Source organism: Balaenoptera musculus, chromosome 13, assembly GCF_009873245.2.
Source record: "Balaenoptera musculus isolate JJ_BM4_2016_0621 chromosome 13, mBalMus1.pri.v3, whole genome shotgun sequence".
In the NCBI taxonomy this organism is placed as follows: domain Eukaryota; kingdom Metazoa; phylum Chordata; class Mammalia; order Artiodactyla; family Balaenopteridae; genus Balaenoptera; species Balaenoptera musculus.
In genome coordinates this window covers 71367040-71389716 of record NC_045797.1, presented here as the reverse complement: position 1 = coordinate 71389716, position 22677 = coordinate 71367040, and the positions used below count along the sequence as shown (strand labels likewise).

The window sequence follows — 22677 nt, the reverse complement described above, 5'->3', positions numbered from 1 at the left end:
AGAATGTCCCTCAGTTGGGTTTGTCTGATGTTTTTCTGATGATTACACTTAGGCTATAGTGTTTTGGGAAGAATACTACAAGAGGTGAAGGACCCCTGTCTTTACATTATATCGCGGAGTACAGTATCAACATTATTATCACTGGTGGCGTGGTGGTGTTAACCTTAATGATTTTTTTTTTACACTTTGGAAAACAGTTTGGTACTTTTTTATGGAGTTAAACATACAGTACCATATAACCCAACAACCACCCTCTGAGTACTTACTCTAGAGGACAAAAACTTAATTTCACATAAAAATCTCTACACAAATGTTCATAGCAGTTCTATTCATAATCACCCCGAACTAGAAACAACCTGATGTTTTTCTGATGGGTAAATAGATAAATGATGGTACATCCATACAGTGGATTACTATTCAGCAACAAAAAGGAATAAATTATTATTATTATTTTTTAAATAAATTTATTTGTTTAATTTATTTTTGGCTGCGTTGGGTCTTAGTTGCTGCACGCAGGTTTTCTCTAGTTGCGGTGAGGGGGGCTCCTCTTCGTTGCAGTGCGCGGGTTTCTCACTGTGGTGGCTTCTCTTGTTGCGGAGCGCGGGCTCTAGGCGTGCAGGCTTCAGTAGTTGTGGCATGCAGGCTCAGTAGTTGTGGCTCACGGGCTCTAGAGCGCAGGCTCAGTAGTTGTGGCGCACGGGCTTAGTTGCTCCGCGGCATGTGGGATATTCTGGACCAGGGCTCGAACCCATGTCCCCTGCATTGGCAGGCGGGTTCTTAACCACTGCGCAACCAGGGAAGCCCAGGAATAAATTATTGATTCATGTGACAACTGGATGAAGTTTCTGTTGGGGTAATGGAACTTTCTGTATTGTGGTTGTGGTGGTGGTTACATGACTCTATATGTATTGCTAAAACTCATAGAACTGTACATGCAAAAAAGTTTCTTTTATTGTATGATAGTTTACAAAATGTAATTTTTAAAAAAGGAAGCTAAAGTAAAAAGAAGAAAGAGTGCATACCTGGAACACAGAGAACAATAGCAAAAATAGCAAAAATGGTACGACTGAAGAATGGAGAGTAACCACATCATTTAGTCCTTGTACAACTTAATGGATTTTAAGCAGGGGAATGACGTGATCAAGACATTTTAAAAGAGAGGTTTATGGAAACCTCTTTGATCTTCAGTGTGGAGAATGCATTGATGAGAGATAGATTGAAGATCTAAGAGGAAGAATAGAAAATAAGACATTTCTTGCATCTTTGCCACAAATTTTGGTAAAACCCAATTCCTGAAGTCTATTTTTGGTATTAGGATCTTGTGATGATAAGAATAATTATAATTACAAGCACTCCTTTTGACTTGTTTAATACAACATATATTTTTGTACATTATACTCTGCTTTTCATATGAATAAATGAGACTCAGTTACCAACGAACATGATTTTGCCTAGTTGTGTCTATCCAACATTTTGGTTTCAAAAGTGTTACCATCTTAAAAAAAAATTACTTATGCAGTCCTTGGTATATTATTATACTTGTTCTTATTTTACAAAAATGAGTAGAAGATTAAAGAAATTCAGCTGAGAATGATAATTATAAGTATGCTTATAAATTGAATATTAGTTAAGACCAAGATGAAAATTACAAATCTTTGGCTTCAGTCAGTGCTTTTTGGATTAAAGAATATTAATCCAATATTGTGTGTGAAGTAAGAGAACAGATTTTTAAGAAAATGTGGAAACGTAATTATATTGTTGACAACTGGTCAGGTGAATTTAGAGACATACATGTTTTTGAAAAACTTAATAGTATCCCCCTTTTATCTTTTCACACATTTTAGTTTTCATATAAATTTTCGGGAGTAGAGTATATATAAATATAATGCATTTCCTGCAATGCTAGTGTTGCTATAAGAAAATCTATTATGTCAAACTCATGAAATTGCCATTTTTTGAAGGCAAAAATGTTAGAATGTTGGCAGTTTCGTGTGGTGGAACCTAATATTTTTTTCCCAGATTGATTACATTCTTGTCTATAAGTTCTTGATTTAGAGAAGGGTATGTTTTATAGTTAATTTTCTAGGAGATATATCTTGGTTCTGGTGTTGTACAAAAGTCAAAAAAGATTCATTGATTCGCAAAGAGACAGCAAAAATGTGAATTAATGTTCTTTTTTTAAACATAAGTTTTACCCACAGAAGTAATTCTCCTTTTTGAAATGCTAACAAGATTGGTGAAACTAAAGTCCATCTTGAGCATTTCTACAGTCCTGGTTCTTTCCTGTTCTCTCCGTGGTTAATATTTGGTGTCTATCTTTTCAGATATTTTCAGTCCATTTATATTTATGTACTTACATACATATATCCACACATATCCACTGATTTATATACGTAAGTATACATATATACACACATATTTGTAGGAAATATATAGTATTGTATGGATTATTTTTTGTAAGTGGTATATTTATATATTTTGGCAGTATGATTTTTTCACTCTCCAGCATGTTTAGATCTGTATTTTGTTGTTGTTATTTTCAGTTTCTGCATTGTGTTTTGTACGATGGCTGTACCAGTTTTATTTGGGCCCTCAGGGTTTTTACTGCAGATTGCTTATAATTTTTTAAAACTACAAACAGTGGAGTCAGGAGTGTCCTGTATGTACTTTCTCATGCACCTGCATGATAGTTCCTTTAAGATAAAAAGAAGTGGAATTGCTGAACCATATGGTATATGCACTTTAAATGTTTTATAGGGAAATTTTCAAGTAGACAAAATAGAAGAGTGAACTTCTACTCGCCTTCAACAGTTATCATCCCGTGATCAATCTTGTTTTATCTGTACTCTCACTTACTTTATCCCTTCTCACATTTTTGAAACAAATCGAGATATGTCATTTGATCTGCAGATATTTCATGTGTTTCTGGAAAATATAAGGTCTTTTTTTTTTTAGAGAAAAACACAATCGTGGTACTATTATCACACTTGAAAATTAACAATAATTCTTTAGTATCATTAAATATTCAGTCAGTGTTCAAATTTTAAACTGTTTTAATGTCAGAAACATTTTCTTCCATATTTTTTTGCTTGTTTGAATTAGAATCCAGATGAGGTTTACAGTTTGATTGGTTGATATACCTTTAAAAAAAAAGTCTTTCAAACTATTTTTCCTCTTTTTCTCCCTCCCTCTCTTTCTCCCATCCCTTCTCTCTTTCTTTCACTCCATCTCCCTGATTCCCCTTTCTTTCTCTTGTCTCCAGCTTCCTTTCTTCCTCCCTCCCTCCTTCCTCCCCTCCCAACCTCCCTGTCTTTCTTTTTTAAATTTTGCAGTATATTGATTGAAGAGACTGGGTTTGCCCTGCAGATTTTTTCCATACTCTAGCTCTTGCTTATTGCATCCCATGGCATTGTTTAACTTGTTTTTTGTTCTCTGCATTTTCTGTAAATTTTTAGTTAGGTATGGAGGCTTGATGTGATTCAGGTTTAATTTCTTTTTGTTAAGACTGTTTTATAGAAAGTGTTGTCATTTTCTATAAGGAGACACATATATATAGTGATGACACATGCAATTTTTTTTAAAGATTTTTTTTGATGTGGACCATTTTTAAAGTCTTCATTGAATTTGTTAAAATATTGCTTCTGTTTTATGTTTTGGTTTTTTGGCCACGAGGCATGTAGGATCTTAGCCCCCCAGACCAGGGATCAAACCTGCACCCCGTACACTGGAAGGCGAGGTCCCAACCACTGCACAGCCAGGGAAGTCCCGATACACGCAGTTTTGATTTGGAAGATATTGCCAGATTGTCTTCCAGAACTGTTGTTTCAGTCTATACCTTTATCATTAAGTTTTTGAGAGTATCATTTCATACACTTGTGAACTGTTACCATCTAGCTTTCAAATTTTTTGGAAAATGTCTTCTTAGTCTTTAGTATTTAATTCACTAATTACTAGTAAGGTTGTTTTTTTTCGTATTTTTTATTTTTTAGGGTTATTTGTATTTTTTCTAATGGGAATTGCCTATTCACAGTATGCTTTGTTTCTTTTCCTGTTGGTTGTTGAACATTTTTCTTATTGATTTGTAGAATTTCTTTAGGTCTTTTGACTACTCATCCTTTTTTTTTTTTTCCTGTTTTTATGATGCCAAATATTTTCTCTTAGGTTTTTACTAGTCTTTCATTTTGATTATATTGTCCTTTGGTATACAGAAATTATACCAGTCAGATCAGTCAGTCTTTTCCTTTATGATTTATGTGTACTTTTTAGTTTGTGTGAAAAAGGATTCTTTGCATAGAGGCATAAAAACACTCACTTACATTTTTTTATAGCTACTTTATTTATTTATTTATTTATTTATTTTTTTGGCTGTGCTGGGTCCTCAGTTCGTGCGAGGGCTTTCTCTAGTTGCGGCAAGTGGGGGCCACTCTTCATCGCGGTGCGGGGACCGCTCTTCATAGCGGTGCGCGGGCCTCTCACCATCGCGGCCCCTCCCGTTGCGGGGCACAGGCTCCAGACGCGCAGGCTCAGCAGCTGTGGCTCACGGGCCCAGCCGCTCCGCGGCATGTGGGATCCTCCCGGACCAGGGCTCGAACCCGTGTCCCCTGCATTAGCAGGCAGACCCCCAACCACTGCGCCACCAGGGAAGCCCACATTTTTTTAATTATAAAGAACACGTAACATAAAAATTGCCATCTTAACCATTTTTAAGTGTACAATTGAGTAGTATTAAGTACATTCACCTTGTGCAACTGATCTCCAGAACTTTTTCATATTGCAAAACTGCAACTTTATACCCATTAAACAACAATAACTTGAGATTAAGTTTTCATGTTTAGGTATTTTATCCTCTGACTTTTTTTTTCTTTTTCTTTCTTTTTTTTTACTTTTGATATCTGGTAGGATAAATAAAACTGGTTTGTTGTTTTTCATAATTCTCTTTGTTATTTAAATATATATGTATATGCATATACATGTCTTTTCTCTACGTTTTTAATATACTTCGTAAGAGGCATGAAAAATTCTGCTAGGATATTATCTGGATTTATATATTAATTTGAGGAAAATTAATATTTTTATTAGGTATATTGACTGTTTCTCCATTCAAACTCAAAAGTTTTATTCTTTTGGAAACTTAGTTTTCTACTAGAAGACCTTACTCATATTCCACAGAATTCTTTATTCCTAGGTAATTTTTATTTTTGTTTCTTCTGGGATGGAGTGATTCTGATTTTTTTCTTAAAAATTGTAGTCTGTCTGTTCCCAGTTCTGATTTCCCCTTTCTCTCCTTTATTTTATTTTACATTTTCACAGCATTTGTCATCTTGTAGCAGATTTGATAATTTACCTATTTATTATGTGTGTTGTTATTACCTATCTTCCTTACCCTCTCCCCAAATCTAGAATGTAATTTCTACAAGGACAGGGATCTGTCTTTGAGTTTTATATTCCCTTTGAGTTTTATAAGGATAGGTATTCACGTTATATGTAAATAATGACTTTTGGGGAGTCTTTTCCTTTCTAGCATTAATATATTTTTTTCCTTAATTTATTGCATTGGGTAAGCCTTCCAGTACTATGTTGAATAGTACATGTGATTTCGCACATTATTAACTTGTTCTTAACATACATGAGAATGCATCTGTTACTTTATTCATAGGTGTAATGTTTACCATTGGTTTCTGATAGGTTTTAACAAAGTAGGGAAGTTCATTTTTTGTTCTTACCTTGCCAAGAGTTTTTATTTTTGGATTTTGAATTTTATCAATGGGAAAAGGCACATAAATAATCTCTTGGGGAGTTTTCATCATTTGTAGATGATACCACCAAGAGGCAGGAGAGTTGAACATATAGTGGTTGCTAAGAAACAGAAACTGAGGAGACCTTTTGGCCGTCTTACAGGGGTGGAGAGACTGTTGGAGTTCAGGGTTACCAAGGCATCTAGAGCTTGAATGACCAAGATGGTGAAGAGAATATAAGCATAGAGAAGTGAGCCAAAAGTCTGAACCATGTTTCCACCAGAATTTGTTGAAGATTAGTAAACTGCACAAGCCAATAGGCAGAAAAGTTGAGCTGAAGGTGGCTACTAAGAGGTTGAGAAGCTAAGCAGAATTTTCAGTAGTCTCATGGTACTAAAGAGAGGAGTTCTGGTACATATCTGAGGCTTTCAGTTGAGATCTCTAAATAACTATATCCTAACAGTAAGGGTGAACCAGAGAAGGAGACCAGGTCTTTTTTTTTTTTTAAATTGAAGTATAGTTGATGTATAATGTTATGTCACAGGTGTACAATATAATGATTCATAATTTTTAAAGGTTATACTCCATTTATAGTTATTATAAAATATTGGCTATATTCCCTGTGTTGTACAATATATCGTTGTAGCTTATTTTATACATAATAGTTGTGCCTCTTAATTCCATACCCCTGTGTTGCCCCTCCCCTTTCCCTCTCCCCACTGGTAACCACTAATTTGTTCTCTGTATCTGTGAGTCTGCTGCTTTTTTGTTATATTCACTAGTTTGTTGTACTTTTTAGATTCCACATATAAGTGTTATCATACAGTATTTGTCTTCCTGTGTCTGACTCATTTCACTTAGCATAATACCCTCTAAGTTCATCCATGTTGCTGCAAATGGCAAAATTTCATTCTTTTTTATGGCGGAGTAGTATTCCATTGTGTGTGTGTGTGTGTGTGTGTGTATACACATATACCACATCTTCTTTATTCATTTATCTCTTGATAGACACCGAGGTTGCTTCCATATCTTGGCTATTGTAAATAATGCTGCTATGAACATTGGGGTGCATGTTCATAAGTCTTAATATGATTGAAAATTGTCTTCAAATTAGCTTAATCTCTGATTGGATTAGCTCCTGTTGCCTACCAGAAACTAAAGAAAATCTTCTATTGAAAAAGATAATATCAGTCACAGCCTCTACTGTTTTTGTTATGCAATATCTGACATTCAATCTCCAGATTCCAGGTATGCCAAGAGTCATGAACAAGAGAAAAACAGATATAGAAACACATGATCAAATGTGGACTTCAGTGCCACTTCCTTCACCCCTCTTTTGTTTCAGACAAGAAATCTATCATTTGAATTGTTTTTCTCCTATAGGTAAAGCATCATTTCTCTCTCGCCGTTTTCATTACATTTTCTTTGTCTTCAGTTTTCAGAAGTTTAACTGTGAACTGTCCTGGTATGGATTGCTTTGGGCTTTATGCTGTTTAGGATTCACTTAGCTTCTGGAATCTGTAAGTTTGTGTGTTTTGCCAAGCTCGAGGAGTTACAAGTTTTTGTTTCTTAGAGGACTTTTTGAGTCTTACCCTCTTTCTTCTCTCTTTTTGGGACTCAGATGACATGGAAGATAAATAGTTTTTTTTTAAAGGTTTTTAAAAAATTATTATTTAAAAAAAATTAATTAATTAATTTTTGGCTGCATTGGGTCTTCATTGCTGCATGCGGGCTTTTCTCTAGTTGTGGTGAGCAAGGGCTATTCTTTGTTGTGGTGCACAGGCTTCTCATTGCGGTGGCTTCTCTTGTTGCAGAGCACAGGCTTTAGGCGCATGGGCTTCAGTAGTTGTGGCTCGCGGGCTCTAGAGCACAGGCTCAGTAGTTGTGGTGCACGGGCTTAGTTGCTCCACAGCATGTGGGATCTTCCCAGACCAGGACTTGAACCTGCGTCCCCTGCCTTGGGAGGCGGATTCTTAACCACTGCACCAGGGGAGTCCCGGAAGATAAGTCTTTTGTTGTAGTCCCACAGGACCCCAAGGCTCTGTTTATTTGTTTTCAGTTTTTTCTCTCTGTTGTTCAGATTGGGTAGTTTCTATTGTTCTCTCTTCCAGTTCAGTGATTCTTCCCTCTGTCCTCTCCATTCTACTGTAGTTCTCATCTGTTGAGCTTTTGTTTCAGTTTTTATATTTTTTCAGTTCTGAAATTTTTTTTTTGGTGTATTTTTTCTTTGTTGAGGCTCCCTATTTTTTTGTTTATTTGTTTCAAGAATGTGCATAACTGCTCTTTGAGACATTTTTATAATGGCCACTTCAAACATTATGTCAGGAGGGGTGCCATCAGGGTTTTAATCCAGGATCTACCTCTTAGTAACTTTATGAATCTGGGCAACCTCTGGGGTTTTTATCTGTAATTTAATCTCTATGTACCTCACTTTTCACATGTGTAAACTGGGATTAATAACAGTAATTAGTGACAGTAACTGCTTCACAGAATTATGGTAAGGGTAGAGTTAATATGTATAATATGTTTATAGCATTAGCTAAGCACATAATATATGTTCAGTAAATATTACTTAATAGTAAAAAAAAAAATCCTCATCAGATAATCTTACCATCTCCCTCATCTTGGTATTGGCTTCTGTGGATTGTCTTTTTTCATTCAGTTTGACATATTTCTTGTTATGATGAGTGTTATGAGAGTTCTTGTTATGATGAGTGATTTTTATTTGATACCTGGACATTTTGGATATTATGTTCTGAGACTCAGGATCTTATTTAAACATTCTGATGTAGCTGGCTTCTTTTGGCACTGCTCCAACATGGGAAAGAGGGGAGTGCTCTGTCACATTACTGCCCAGAGGGGATGGAAGTCCAAGTTCCTCACTCTGCCTCTGTTGACTCTCAAGTTGGTGGGAGATTCCTCATTACTGCTTGTCAGGGATGGGAGTTCTGGCCTCCACTGACTTTTCCTTGGCTGGGGAGGCAGGTGTGCCTCAGTACACACCTGTACTGAGGGGGAGGGGAGGGCCTTCTTACTGTTGGGCAGTGGTGAAAGGCCCGACTCCACTAGGCCTCTTCTGACACCAGCCTACACCAGGAAGGGGGAAGTACACCTTCTTACTGCCAGGTGGACATCTAAGCTCTCCATGTGGCCTTCACTGACACCAAGGGGAAGGAGGTCTCATTATCACCTGGTAGGGACCAACTCCCAAATGGCCTTCTCTGACAGCACTGTGGTGGGGAGTATGGGGTGCTGTGTTACAGTTTGGCAGAGGTGGAAGTCTAGGCTCTACACTTGACCTTTGCTGGTGGCGCTGGCGCCACAGTTTTGTTTTGTTTTGTTTTATGGTGTTTGTCTGGGTATAACAGCTTTTTGTCTAGATTGTTTCTTTCCTGATCTTTTGGCTGGGAGAACAGGATTTTGTTTTGTTTGTTTCATTTTTTGGAGGATCTGGGCCTATTGGTATTTCTAGGTTGCCAGCTTCTTCAACTCCAAGTCTAGAATATATAGGGCACAGAAGAAAACCCATAGAACTCACCACCATGTTGTTTTCCTTAGATCTGGTGATTTCTACCTGATCTGCTTTCTTCTCTCCACCTTTAGAGTCGTCTTATGTTTGTTATATATGTTGTCCAGGTCTTTTAGTTTTACTTAGTGAGAAGAATAGGGAAAAATATATCTATTCCACCTTCCCAGAAGTGGAAGTCCTCAAGTACTTTAAATTCTTAATTATTTAGTTTTCATTATAATTAATATTACCTTTTAGTCTGCTTGCCATATGCTTGACTGGGTAGAATTTTATCAGTGTGCCTCACTTATAGGGCTTAAAATTTTTTTTTAAATGAAAGTATGGCTCACCATCTAGAAGTAGAAGTTTTAGAATTAATCTTTTAGTGTTAATTATTTTGGAGAAAGAGCAATAATTTTCTATATCCCAGTTTATTAAAAATATATACATAAAACCTCTAGTTTTTGTTTGCTTCAAGAGAATGTCCCAGGGTAGCTTATGTATTAATTATGAATATCTTAATGAATTAAGAATACTGCTTTAAATATATTAAATTTATTTACTGCCACCACCCTCACCCCCACCCCTACTCTCATTTTCTAGAGTAGATTGTATTAATTTCATGTGATTGATCCAAGTAGCTATGACTGACTGTAATACTGTTTTCCTGATTTCAGGTTCTCTTTACAACTACGTCAGAGGTTGAATTAATATGCTAAGAAATCACTAAGTACTGTTCTGAGGGGTTTTGAAATAAATGGGGTAAGTTTAATATCCTCTTAAATACTACTTGGATTTTTATAGTGAGTTCCTGATTTCGGCCCATATGTGCCAGACATGAAGCTGGACGCATCAAGCGGGAAGAATATCTTCACTTTGATTTTGCTCTTTGCTTGTAGTGCTTTTCAGTTTTCTTTTGGATCAGGAGCCCCTTGGAGGGTTTACTTAAAGCTGTAGTCACTTTTCACAAACATTCACAGATGTTCAGAGAGTTCGAGGACCTTCTGAAGTCCCCCAGAGTTCATAGGCCTTGGGTCAACCATCTCCTCTATAGTTTTTGAGACTTTTTTACGTGCTTTGTTGCTCTTTTAAATATCACAACGACTCTGAGAGTTAGTGGCTTGTATTCATATTTAACAATGAAGAAACTGCTGCTCAAAGTGGTGTGTGATTTATCTGGTTACGTAGCTGTCAAACATGAGTCTAGAATTGAAGACTTTCCTAAACTGTGACAGTTTCTCAGGGGGGCATCAACATTTTCTAAGGTTCTTGATACTTAATGTCAAAGTGCTTCCTAATAAGGTACTGTCACCTTTTCCTTACTCTCAGCAAATGAGCATGCCTTTTTCACCACATTATCACATTGAGTTTTTCCCCACCCCAGTGTTTGCCAAACTGATATATATACAATGATATTTAATTTCTTTGTTTGTATTAGGGTCCTCTATCCATTTATCCATCAGTCTGACCAGTTTTTATATCATTATGTATAAAACTTAATGTATCAAGAATACTAATTTTGTCATTTTTTTACAAATACTTTTACCCTTTTTATTTGCCTTTTAATCTTATATGATTTCTTTTTTATGTATAGAAGTTTAGAAAGTAAGTATGTATTCAGATTTCTTCTAATTTTTTCTCTTTTCTTTTTTTAGTGTAGAAATATCCAAAGATTTGACACACTTAAGTGAATGCAGACACACACATATACTTAGACTTTTTTAAAATTTTAAAAACATAATGGGAATCTAAAAGAAAAGAAAAGGAATGTCATTTAAGTTGCAATTATTTGACTTCTTTTTGTCGTATGTTTATTGGCTGTTGGTCTATCATTTAAAAATTTTTTTAACCATTTTTTAATTGAAGTATAGTTAATTTACAGTGTTGTGTTAGCTTCAGGTGTACAACAAAGTGATTCAGTTATATATATATTCAGTTATATTCAGATATATATAGATATATATAGATATATATATATGTATACACACACATATACACTTTTTCAGATTCTATTCCACTATAAGTTATTACAAGACATTGAGTATAGTTCCCTGTGCTATACAGTAGGTCCTTGGTGTTTATCTATTTTCTATATAGTAGTATATATCTGTTAATTCCAAACTTCTAATTTACCCCCCCAACCTGCTATACCCTCTAGTAACCATAAGTTTGTTTTCTATGTCTGAGTCTGTTTCTGTTTTGTAAATAAGTTCATTTATATCATTTTTTTAGATTCCACATATAAGTGATATCATATGGTATTTGTCTTTCTCTGTCTGACTTACTTCACTTAGTATTATCTCTAGGTTCATCCATGTTGCTGCAAATGGCATTATTTTGTTCTTTTTTATGGCTGAGTAGTATTCCATTGTGTATATGTACCACATCTTCTTTTAGTATTCCACTGTATATATGTACCACATCTTCTTTATCCATTCCTCCATTGATGGGCATTTAGGTTGCTTCCAGGTCTTGGCTATTGTAAACAGTGCTGCAGTGAACATTGGGGTGCATGTATTTTTTTGAATTAGAGTTTTGTCCAGGAGTGGGATTGCAGGATCATATGGTAACTCTATTTTTAGTTTTTTAAGGAACCCCCATACTGTTCTCTATAGTTGCTGCACCAGTTTACATTCCCACCAACATTGTAGGAGGGTTCCCTTTTCTCCACACCCTCTCCAACATTTGTTATTTGTAGACTTTTTAATGTTTAATGGTGGCCATTCTGACTAGTGTGAGGTGATACCTCATTGTAGTTTTAATTTGCAGTTCTATAATAATTAGCAATATCGAGCTTCTTTTCATATACCTGTTGGCCATCTGCATAAATATTTTTTGTTTAATCTTTCAGAATTTTTATAATTACGCTATGTAGAAATCTAACTTTTTTCTCTTAAATTAGTTAATTCTTTCTGATAGCATTTATTGAATGTTTCTTTTCTTGCCCACTGTTTGAAGTCTACCTTTATCATATATAAGATTCCCATATATACTTATATTTGTCTGTCTGTATAATGTTCTTTTGATCTCCTTTTATATTGCTATGTATTTATCATACTCTTTTTTTTTTAAATAAATTTATTTTATTTATTTATTTATTTTTGGCTGTGTTGGGTCTTCGTTGCTGTGTGCGGGCTTTCTCTAGTTGCGGCGAGCGGGGGCTACTCTTTGTTGCGGTGCATGGGCTTCTCATTGCAGTGGCTTCTCTTGTTGCCGAGCACGGGCTCTAGGCACACGGTCTTCAGTAGTTGTGGCACGCGGGCTCTAGAGCGCAGCCTCAGTAGTTGTGGCGCATGGGCTTAGTTGCTCCGCGGCATGTGGGATCTTCCCGGACGAGGGCTCAGACCCATGTCCCCTGCATTGGCAGGCAGATTCTTAACCACTGTGCCACCAGGGAAGCCCTATCATACTCTTTTAATGTTATATTATTTAATGTAACTTTTTTCTCTCACTAGACTTTCAAAAATGTTTGTCTTACTTTTTTTTTTGGTAGTAATTCTTACAGACTTACTTTAGAATATATTCATCAAGTTAAAAAAATAAGGATATGAAGGATTTTGATTAGAATTGCATTGGGTTAAAGATTCATTTGGGGGAAAAATTGATACCTCTTTATTATCTATACTTATGCACCTTGTGGAATCTTCTCTGTCTCTGTACTCTTGGGGACTTTGCTTATGTTCTCTGGCTCCCAGGGGTCTTTTCCTGGCCTTCTCATTAGAAAGCTGAAGTTTCTTTCTCTCAGAGTCTTGGTGTTCCCCCCTCCCCCACCACCTCACTGTTGCACAGTTATACCCCATTGAGGCCCTCCTGGGTTGAAAGGGTAAGGGGAAAAAAAGGAGAAGTGAGGAGCTCCCCCGCTCCAATACTCTTCATACAACGCTGGCTCCTTTTTCTAGTTCCTTAGGAGGTTGGGGCCAGTTTTTTCTTAGGCTTTTAGGTTTCCTGCCTCAGTAGTATAGCTTTATAACTTGGACTGTCTTCAGAGCGGGCCAGAAGAGAAAGAAAAGAAAAAGGAACTGGAAACTTCACCACCAAACGTATACACTTTCCAGCTTGCAGATGTCCCTTTTACTCCAGTGAGAAAGAGGGGTTTCTCTTGGAGTTTTTGCTATGTGCCCCTGCTGTGTACTTCTGGGACTCTACCCACCCTCATGTTAAAGTGGTAAACAAAGAAAGAGTTTTTAAAATAGAGTAAACTCACTGCCCTATTGATTATTCTTCAAGTTTTGACTTCCCTCCCCAGTGCGCCTGCCACTGTTTATTTTTCAGAGTTCTCAGGTAGTTGCTTTTAGGATTCTCTCCAGAGTTTTTACTAGTTGTAATGAGTGGAAGAGATGTAATGGGCTTACCATCTTGGCTGTCACTGAAAGTCAAGTTATTTCATTTTAAAAATAATTTTTGTTTTTATTTTCTAAAAATACTTTTTTGTTGGTTACTATATTTTATGAACAGAGTTTTCTTATTTTATGGATATATTGGCCTCTTTTTAAAAAAAATAAATTTATTTATTTATTTTTGGCTGCATTGGGTCTTCATTGCTGCATGTGGGCTTTCTCTAGTTGCAGTGATTGGGGGCTACTCTTCATTGCGGTACGCGGCTTCTCATTGCAGTGGCTTCTCTTGTTGCGGAGTACGGGCTCTAGGCATGCAGACTTCAGTAGTTGTGGCACGCGGGCTCAGTAGTTCTGGCTCGCAGGCTCTAGAGCGCAGGCGCGGTAGTTGTGGCGCATGGGCATAGTTGCTCTGCGGCATGTGGGATCTTCCCGGACCAGGGCTCGAACCCATGTCCCCTGTGTTGGCAGGTGGATTCTTAACCACTGCGCCACCAGGGAAACCCCTGTATTGGCCTCTTGAATCACTCTGAAGATACCAATATAAGTTAAACATCTTATTTCTTTTTTTTTGCTTTACTCTCTCTTCTGTGGGTCATGGTGCCCGTGCTTTTTCACCTTAGTGCCTCTCTTAGTTTTTATTAAGTAGCTGGTGATTCTTGGCTGTTCTTCTTTATAGAATTTTTAAATGAAGGTCTAAATCAGTGGTTGTCCAACTTGAATACATGTAACAGTCCCTTGGGGACCCAGTTTAAATGCAGATTCCTAGCTTCACTCACAAAAAAACCTGATTCAGTATGTCTGGGGTGCACCAGTATGATTCAGTATGCACTTAAACAGTTTAGATGATTCTGATGCTGGTAACATCTTGGTAACTGGTGTAATTTGGTACAGGTCAGTGTACTCCTTTACAAAGCATTGTCTTCTCCACTGAATATCATTGCTGACCACAGGACTCTGCAAGTTAGTTTCCCACTTGCTGTGGTAAATGGGATGTGGATTCCTCTCCACCCCACCCCTTTTCTTTGCAACAAGCTTGTACCTGTCCCTCCCTCAACTTCTGCTATAGGGAAGGAATTTATCTGCAGGGAGAGTTCTGATTAGTTCTGAGTTATCTTCCCTCGATCACAGTCTATTGAGATTGTCCTTAACCTGCTATTATCTTCAACTCAAAGTTCACACTATAAGCCCTCTGACAGAGACTTTAGACCCACAGTAAGTGCTGTGGCCAGAGTTTACTATTTATCATCAGAGTTGTACTGGTCATCTTCAGTGATTTTTCACTCATTTGTTCTGTGGCCTGACATGAGGTGTTTAAGAAGGAGAAGACATAGATGCTCAGTCTGCCATCTTGAACTGGAAGTCCATTGTTACTTTTAAAGCTATGTTGATTTCTATTATGTCAAGAAGTATTTCTTTTGAATTCTCACATAAAATAAACATCATAAAATCTGTAGCAGGATCACAGCTTACTCATACTCACTTAGGTGTGCAAAGAAAATATAGCTTCTTTATTTTTCTATAAGTCATCTCTTCCTTTTGATGAACTCTGGGCACTGGGTAACTGGAGGAAGAGTACCAGTCTTACTCCACGCTGGTAAACTAAGTCTTACGTAGTAATTTAAATTGATCTCTTTGGATATTTCAGTCTCTGTTTGGATACGAGTCATTCAAGTATCATCTCTTCTCTCATGCCTTCCCACAATGGAATCCAGACTTATGGGTGCTTGTGTGACCTTGTAGTCATGGAAGGATACCAGAACCCTCAATCCATGTGCTATCTTCTCTGCTTCTCACTGGTCTCTCCTTTAAAGTAACTGGTCAGGCTATCCCCTGGAATTGTGACTACTGTGGTGCTTTTGTCCTTGGGTATTCTTCAGATATCTGAAGCTGAAGTTTACAACTGATGTTACTTGAGATCTGTTTTCTTGGTTCCCAGGATGTATTGCCATCTTCCCAGGTGTCACAGGTAACCTGATGTCTGGCTAGGGATTCCCATTGACTCGCTAGCCAGGTGGTCTCTTTTCCAGGCCTATGCTATGGAGCTACTTTGCCCCTATGACAGTGACCTCTTCTGGCAGACTCAACATCCAGCATCTTAAGTTACCTTTCCTGAACTACTTTACAGCACCCAGGAATTTCCCAGAGTCTTCCATGGCACAGGGGAGAAAAGGGAGACCCCAGAGCCGATCTCACACCCTTCCTCAATCTGATTGTGCTTCGGTGCATATGCTTTGATGTGGCTCTCTCCAGCTTGTGCTAGATGTGCATGAGGGGAGGTAAAAGTTTGGTTGCGGGGGAGGGCAGTTGGGGGCGTGCAGGATGTTACTGGAAGGCAGTGACTTCGCACTTTCTCAACAGGAAGCAGAGCAAAATCCATTCTAACTCCCAGATTTCCCCACTCCTTCAAACATTCCTTTCCTTTTGCAGCCTCCAGCTGGAGAGGGTAATGGGAGTACTGGGCTGATCACTTGCTTCTCCTGTCTCTGTTCTACTTCTTTATCCCACAGCCCTTTGGGCAGAATCAGGAATTTGAGGCTTTAATTTATAGTCTCTAGGTTTTATCCCCCTTCTACCCTAGGTAGTAGGCATTATGTTCTAGCTGTCATGAGCAGAAGGGATATCTGCTCTACAAAGTGGAAGAAACTGTACTCTGAGTCTTTCAGGCTTGGTCAGAAAATATTAGTGTTAAAAAAATTTCCTTCTTTGGGAAAACCAGACTTTTAAGACTTAATCTTGCTGCAAAATCCTTTCTTTAATTCAGAAGGTGAGCATTAAATATTTCTCTTTTATATCTAAACTTCTCCAAGGAAATGGATGCTACTCATAGAATAGTAGGGAAGTAAGTAGAAGGAAATGCAAATGGGAAAAGCATATCAACAACTGCTTTCATAATCATTAGGATATATCTACCCTCATTACTCTTCTTTTTCAAAATTTCCTTGTTTTATCTTACAGATTTACTCTTATTTTTTTACTCTTTTACTCTTTTCTTATATGATTATATTTCTAAAACACACTTTGGTTTTTATTTGATTTGTATTAAGCCTATAACTTTCAGATCACTTTTTATCTTTTTTTTTTCCAACATCTTTATTGGAGTATAATTTCTCTACAGTGGTACGTTAGCTTCTGCTGTATAACAAAGTGAATCGGCCATACGTATACACATATCCCCATATTCCCTCCCTCTTGTGTCTCCCTCCCACCCTCCCAATCCCACCCATCTAGGGGGACACAAAGCACCAAGCTGATCACCCTGTGCTATGTGGCTGCTTCCCACCAGCCATCCATTCTACATTTGGTAGTGTATATATGTCCATGCCACTCTCTCACCTCGTCCCAGCCTACACCTTCCCCTCCCCGTGTCCTCAAGTCCACTCTCCGTGTTTGCGTCTTTATTCCTGTCCTGCCCCTAGGTTCTTCAGAACCATTTTTTTTTTTTTTAAGATTCCATGTATATGTGTTAGCATACAGTATTTTTTTTTGTTTAAACATCTTTATTGGAGTATAATTGCTTTACAATAGTGTGTTAGTTTCTGCTTTATAACAAAGTGAATCAGCTATACATATGCATATATCCCCATATCGCCTCCCTCTTGCGTCTCCCTGCCACCCTCCCTATCCCACCCCTCTAGGTGGTCACAAAGCACCAAGCTGATCTTCCTGTGCTATGCGGCTGCTTCCCACTAGCTATCTGTTTTACATTTGGTAGTATATCTTAGTCCATGCCACTCTCTCACTTCGTCCCAGCTTACCCTTCCCCCTCCCCGTGTCCTCAAGTCCATTCTCTACATCTGCATCTTTATTCCGGTCCTGCCCCTAGGTTCTTCATAACCATTTTTGTTTTTTTGTTTTTTGTTTTTAGATTCCATGTATATGTGTTAGCATATGGTATTTGTTTTTCTCTTTCTGACTTACTTCACTCTGTATGACAGACTCTAGGTCCATCCACCTCACTACAAATAACTCAATTTTGTTTCTTGTTATGGCTGAGTAATATTCCATTGTATATATGTGCCACATCTTCTTTATCCATTCATCTGTCAATGGACACTTAGGTTGCTTCCATGTCCTGGCTGTTGTAAATAGAGCAGCAGTGAACACTGTGGTACATGACTCTTTGAATTATGGTTTTCTCAGGGTATATGCCCAGTAGTGGGATTGCTGGGTTGTATGGTAGTTCTATTTTTAGTTTTTTAAGGAACCTCCATACTGTTCTCCCTAGTGGCTGTATCAATTTACATTGCCACCAACAGTGCAAGATGGTTCCCTTTTCTCCATGCCCTCTCCAGCATTTATTGTTTGTAGACTTTTTGATGATGGCCTTTTGGTTCTGATGAACCAAAAGAAATTATCAAATACAGATGACTTTTTGATGATGGACTTTTGGTTCTGACTGGTGTGAGGCGATAACCTCATTGTGGTTTTGATTTGCATTTCTCTAATGATTAGTGATGTTGAACATCCTTTCATGTGTTTGTTGGCAATCTGTATATCTTCTTTGGAGAAATGTCTGTTTAGGTCTTCTGCCCATTTTTGGATTGGGTTGGTTTTTTTTTTTTTTTTTTTTTTTTAATTTATTTATTTATTTATTTATGGCTGTGTTGGGTCTTCGTTTTTGTGCGAGGGCTTTTCTCTCTAGTTGCGGCAAGTGGGGGCCACTCTTCATCGCGATGCGCGGGCCTCTCACTATCGCGGCCTCTCCTGTTGCGGAGCACAGGCTCCAGACGCGCAGGCTCAGTAATTGTGGCTCACGGGCCCAGTTGCTCCGCGGCATGTGGGATCTTCCCAGACCAGGGCTCGAACCCGTGTCCCCTGCATTGGCAGGCAGATTCTCAACCACTGCGCCACCAGGGAAGCCCGGGTTGGTTTTTTTTGATATTGAGCTGCATGAGCTGCTTGTATATTTTGGAGATTAATCCTTTGTCAGTTGCTTCATTTGCAAATATTTTCTCCCATTCTGAGGGTTGTCTTTTCGTCTTGTTTATGTTTTCCTTTGCTGTGTAAAAGCTTTTAAGTTTCATTAGGTCCCATTTGTGTATTTTTGTTTTTATTTCCATTTCTCTAGGAGGTGGGCCAAAAAGGACCTTGCTGTGATTTATGTCATAGAGTGTTCTGCCTATGTTTTCCTCTAAGAGTTTTATAGTGTCTGGCCTTACATTTAGGTCTTTAATCCATTTTGAGTTTATTTTTGTGTGTGGTGTTACGGAGTGTTCTAATTTCATTCTTTTACATGTAGCTGTCCAGTTTTCCCAGCACCACTTACTGAAGAGGCCGTCTTTTCTCCATTGTATATTCTTGCCTCCTTTATCAAAGATAAGGTGACCATATGTGCATGGGTTTACCTCTGGGCTTTCTATCCTGTTCCTTTGATCTATATTTCTGTTTTTGTGCCAGTACCATACTGTCTTGATTACTGTAGCTTTGCAGTATAGTTTTTCTTTTTCAAGATGGCTTTGGCTATTCGGGGTCTTTTGTGTTTCAGTACAAATTGTGAAATTTTTTGTTCTAGTTCTGTGAAAAATGCCATTGGAAATTTGATAGAGATTGCATTGAATCTGTTGATTGCTTTGGGTAGTATAGTCATTTTCACAATATTGATTCTTCCAATCCAAGAACATGGTATATCTCTGCATCTGTTTGTATCATCTAAAATTTCTTTCATCAGTATCTTACAGTTTTCTGCATACAGGTCTTTTGTCTCCTTAGGCACGTTTTTTCCTAGGTATTTTATTCTTTTTGTTGCAGTGGTAAATGGGAGTGTTTCCTTAATTTCTCTTTCTGACCTTTCATTGTTAGTGTATAGGAATGAAGAGATTTCTGTGCATTAATTTTGTATCCTGCTACTTTACCAAATTCATTGATTAGCTCTAGTAGTTTTCTGGTAGCATCTTTAGGATTCTCTGTGTATAGTATCATGTCATCTGCAAACAGTGACAGTTTTATTTCTTCTTTTCTGATTTGGATTCCTTTTATTTCTTTTTTATCTTTGATTGCTGTGGCTAAAACTTCCAAAACTATGTTGAATAATAGTGGGCAACATTGTCATGTTCCTGATCTTAGAGGAAATGCTTTCAGTTTTTCACCATTGAGAATGATGTTGGCTGTGGGTTTGTCATATATGGCCTTTATTATGTTGAGGTAAGTTTCCTCTGTGCCTAGTTTCTGAAGGGTTTTTATCATAAATGGGTGTTGAATTTTGTCAAAAGCTTTTTCTGCATCTATTGAGATGATCATATGGTTTTTCTCCTTCAATTTGTTAATATGGTTTATCACATTGATTGATTTGCATGTACTGAAGAATCCTTGCATTCCTGGGATAAACCCCACTTGATCATGGTGTATGATCCTTTTAATGTGCTGTTGGATTCTGTTTGCTAGTATTTTGTTGAGGAGTTTTGCATCTATGTTCATCAGTGATATTGGACTGTAGTTTTCTTTTTTTTGTGTGACATCTTTGTCCGATTTTGGTATCAGGGTGATGGTGGCCTCATAGAATGAGTTTGGGAGTGTTCCTCCCTCTGCTATATTTTGGAAGAGTTTGAGAAGGATAGGTGTTAGCTCATCTCTAAATGTTTGATAGATTTCACCTGTGAAGCCATCTGATCCTGGGCTTTTGTTTGTTGGAAGATTTTTAATCACAGTTTCAATTTCAGTGCTTGTGACTGGTCTGTTTATATCTTCTGTTTCTTCCTGGTTCAGTCTCCGAAGGTTGTGCTTTTCTAAGAATTTGTCCATTTCTTCCACGTTGTTCATTTTATTGGCATATAGTTGCTTGTAGTAATCTCTCATGATCCTTTGTATTTCTGCAGTGTCAGTTTTTACTTCTCCGTTTTCATTTCTAATTCCATTGATTTGAGTCTTCTCCCTGTTTTACTTGATGAGTCTGGCTAATGGTTTATTAATTTTGTTTATCTTCTCAAAGAACCAGCTTTTAGTTTTATTGACCTTTGTTATCGTTTCCCTCATTTCTTTTTCATTTATTTCTGCTCTGATCTTTATGATTTCTTTCCTTCCACTAACTTTGGGGTTTTTTTGTTCTTCTTTCTCTAATTGTTTTAGGTGTAAGGTTAGGTTGTTTATTTGAGATGTTTCTTGTTTCTTGAGCTAGGATTGTATTGCTATAAACTTCCCTCTTAGAACTGCTTTTGCTGCATCCCATAGGTTTTGGGTTGTCGTGTTTTCATTGTCATTTGTTTCTAGGTATTTTTTGATTTCCTCTTTGATTTTTTCAGTGATCTCTTGGTTGTTTAGTAACGTATTGTTTAGCCTCCATGTGTTTGCATTTTTTACAGATTTTTTCCTGTAATTGATATCTAGTCTGATAGCATTGTGGTTGGAAAAGATACTTGATATGATTTCAGTTTTCTTAAATTTAGCAAGGCTTGATTTGTGACCCAAGATATGATCTATCCTTGAGAATGTTCCATGAGCACTTGAGAAGAAAGTGTATTCTGTTGTTTTTGGATGGAATGTCCTGTAAATATCAGTTAAGTCCATCTTGTTTAATGTATCATTTAAAGCTTGTGTTTCCTCATTTATTTTCATTTTGGATGATCTGTCCATTGGTGAAAGTGGGGTGTTAAAGTCCCCTACTATGATTGTGTTACTGTCGATTTCCCCTTTTATGGCTGTTAGCATTTGCCTTATGTATTGAGGTGCTCCAGTGTTGGGTGCATATATATTTACAATTTTTATATCTTCTTGGATTGATCCCTTGATCTTTATGTAGTGTCCTTCTTTGTCTCTTGTAATAGTCTTTATTTTAAAGTCTATTTTGTCTCATATGAGAATTGCTACTCCCGCTTTCTTTTGATTTCCATTTGCATGGAATATCTTTTTCCATCCCCTCACTTTCAGTCAGTATGTGTCACTAGGTCTGAAGTGGGTCTGTTGTTGACAGCATATATAATAGTTCTTGTTATTGTATCCATTCAGCCAGTCAGTGTCTTTTGGTTGGAGCATTTAATCCATTTACATTTAAGGTAATTATCAATATGTATGTTCCTATTACCATTTTCTTAATTGTTTTGTGTTTGTTTTTGTAGGTCTTTTCCTTCTCTTATGTTTCCTGCCTAGAGAAGTTTCTTTAGCATTTGTTGTACACTTTGTATCTTAATAATTCCCCAAGCAGGAAAATAGTCTGTGTCTCTATTTTCCATATCTTTAAAAAACATTTATCATAACTTGATACAGCCACTATGGAGAACAGTATGAAGGTTCCTTAAAAAACTAAAAATAGAACTACCGTACGACCCAGCAATCCTAGTGCTGGGCATATACCCTGAGAAAACCATAATTCCAAATGAGTCAGGTACCACAATGTTCATTGCAGCACTATTTACAATAGCCAGGACATGAAGCAATCTAAGTGTCCATCGACAGATGAATGGATAAAAAAGATGTGGCACATATATACAATGGAATATTACTCAGCCATAAAAGAAATGAAATTGAGTTATTTGTAGTGAGGTGGATGGACCTAGAGTTTGTCATACAGAGTGAAGTAAGTCAGAAAGAGAAAAACAAATACCATATGCTATCACATATATATGGAATCTTAAAAAAAAAATTGTTCTGAAGAACCTTGAGGCAGGACAGGAATAAAGATGCAGACGTGGAGAGTGGACTTGAGGACACATGTAGGGGGAGGGGTGGGCTGGGACGAGGTGAGAGAGTAGCGTGGACACATATACACTACCAAACGTAAAATAGATAGCTAGTGGGAAGCAGCCGCATAGCACAGGGAGATCAGCTTGGTACTTTGAGACCTCCTAGAGAGGTGGGATAGGGATGGTGGGAGGGAGACGCAAGAGAGAGGGGATATGGGGATATGTGTATACGTATGGCCGATTCACTTTGTTATACAGCAGAAGCTAATGCACCATTGTAGAGCAATTATACTCCAATAAAGATGTTGGGGGAAAAACCAGTTATCAATAAGGTTTTGTAAAATTTCGAAACATGCCTTTAAAATATAGGGCCCCTATTCTTTTTCACATGATTTTTTTCCATTTTGACTGTGTGTGTGTGTAAGAGAGCAAGATCCAGTTTGCAGCTCAGTTCCTTCTGCTTTGTGGCTTTTTCCTGTGTGTTC

At 37.5% G+C, this 22677-nt stretch overlaps 1 protein-coding gene across 1 annotated transcript in view; it reads left to right on the top strand.

The window, feature by feature from the left end:
- NCOA1 (nuclear receptor coactivator 1) overlaps window positions 1-22677 on the top strand; it is a 258345-nt gene that overhangs the window by 80371 nt on the left and 155297 nt on the right.